The following is a 2,500-nucleotide window of genomic DNA, read 5'->3' on the forward strand; positions in this document are numbered from 1 at the left end:
AATAAATATGTGACGAAAATGTACACACACACACACACACACACACACACACACACACACACACACACACACACACACACACACACACACACGGGCTCGGTACGAAATGAGTCGGGAAAAATGAGACCAAAAAAATGTGAGCCAAGGGAGAGAAAAGAAAGTGTGAGACAAGCCCCCCCCTCATCCCCCCTCCCCCTGCACCACAATACACCCATTTCACTTCCCCCCCACACACCTGTTCCCTCCTTTCCCCTCTCCCTTACACCTGTCCCCTCTCTCTCTCCCCTCTCTCATCTGTCCTGCTCCTCTTCTCTCTCTCTCTCTCCCCTCACATCACTCTCTAGCATCTGTCCCCTCCCTCTTGCCCCTCTCCCTTGCACCTGTTTCCTCTCTCCCCTCTCTAACACCTGTCTTTCCCCTCTTCTGTCTCTCTCTTTCCCCTCTACCTTACACCTGTTTCCCTCTCTAACATTTTTCCTCCCCTTCCTCTCCCTCTTTCCCCTCTTCCCCACACCTGTTCCTCTCTCCCCTCTCTAACATTGGTCCTCCCCCTCCTCTCCCCCACACCTCTTCCTCTTTCCATTCTCCCTGACATCGATTCCCCTTTCTCTCCCCTCTCCAACTTCTCTCCTCTCCCTCCCTTCCCTCACACCTCTCCCCCTTTCCCCTCACCCCCTCACAATCCCTCCACATCCCAGCGTCAACATCCACTACCCAATTCCCTCACATCCTCCCCTCTTCCACAGCTGTTTCCCCTCCTTCACACTGCCTCCCTTGCTCCACCTTATCTTTATATTAACCACTTTAATCAATAATTCACTTTTATAACAACCTCGTATATATTTTTTCATTTTCACAGGTCATTATGTATAATTTTATGCATACGACATTTATGAATCACGATTATATGAATCTAAGTAACAAATCCTGATTCTGATTCTCTTATACTACCCCTTCGTCTCTTCCTTTATAGTCTCCCCTCACACCTACCCCCCTCCTTCACATCTCCCCCCTCTATCAAATCTCCCTCCTCCCTACCTTTCACACGTCCCCCCTCCCCCAACCTCCCCCCTCTATCGCACCTCTCCCCCTCCCCCCTCTATCACACCTCCCCCTCTCTCCCTCTCTCCCCTCCCCAACACCTGTTCCACTATGCACCTGTATATACACCCCAACATCTGTTCACTTCATCATGCATATTTTAATCTGCGGCGCAAATAGCAAAGTATATGGGAGCCGCGTGCATTTACATTCTATTTCTTGATCATTGTGGAAAAAATTTATGTATCTATGTAAATGTAGATATTTTACACTTACCCAGTATCTTTCTTTTGTAGCTTATTTCACTTTACTTTATATATATTTAACCATCTACCCATCTACCAGTCGATCTATTTATCTATCGAGCTATCTACTCATATATATTAGACTACCCATGTACAACCTCTCTATATATCTATTTATCTACCTGTTCATCTATCAATTCATTTATCTATCTACTATTTATCTATCTACCTGTCTGTCTACCTATGTTTCTGTCTATATATCTGTCTATCTATCTATCTATCCATCCATCCATCCATCTATCTGTATTTATCTATCTATCTTAACAGATACATTATGACTTGCACCTGTAAACGCAATAAACACCTGGGCAAATACACTCACCTGCCTGAGTCAGGTGTGTTGCTTGATTATGTATAGATAAAGATGTCTGGTTTTATTAATAAGAAATACATGATGGCTATGAATAGTTTGGTTACACTCTCTCTCTCTCTCTCTCTCTCTCTCTCTCTCTCTCTCACCTGTGTTGGATCCCCTCGCTCTCTCACCTGTAAAGAAAAAATTAGAAATAAAAACTAGTACAAGGAATCTCTAAATCGCAATGTAATAGTAACAACAAAAACAAATGCAGTGCCGATGATGATGATGATGATGATGATGATGATGATGATAGCAGTACAGTAGTGGCAGCAGCAGTAGTAGTAGTAGTAGTAGTAGTATTGCAACGGTGAAGGACTGCAAATTCCGTTCATCATCATCATCATCATCATCATCAGGACCATCGCTACTATAATCATCATCATCATCATCAAAGCAATTTAGCATCATCTTTTTCATCATCATCGTCATCAAATCAACATAAACAGCTGGCTTAACACTCCTCATCATCATCATCATCACCATCATCATCATCATTAACCCCCACGACAACCATTCACACCTCCTAACGACTCGGGTAGGGGAATGAACCACCCCTTACTTTATTGGCCAATTAGAGCGGTAGTTGGGCAATTAGTGTGACTTAATGGCTGTTATTACGTGATTAATGGGGTAATGAGGGCGTGGGGATTGGTGGGGAGGGGGGGGAGGAGGGCTGGTAAATCTGGGAGCGTTTAGGCCTTTAGATCGACTGATGGATGAAGAGTAAGACAGATAATGAGTGAGATGGATGATACACACCAAGAGAGAGACAGACGATACGAATATAGAAAGTGAC

This window comes from Coenobita brevimanus, chromosome 59 (genome assembly GCF_032717465.1).
Source record: "Coenobita brevimanus isolate Jiangsu-jjx chromosome 59, ASM3271746v2, whole genome shotgun sequence".
Classification (NCBI taxonomy): Eukaryota; Metazoa; Arthropoda; class Malacostraca; order Decapoda; family Coenobitidae; genus Coenobita; species Coenobita brevimanus.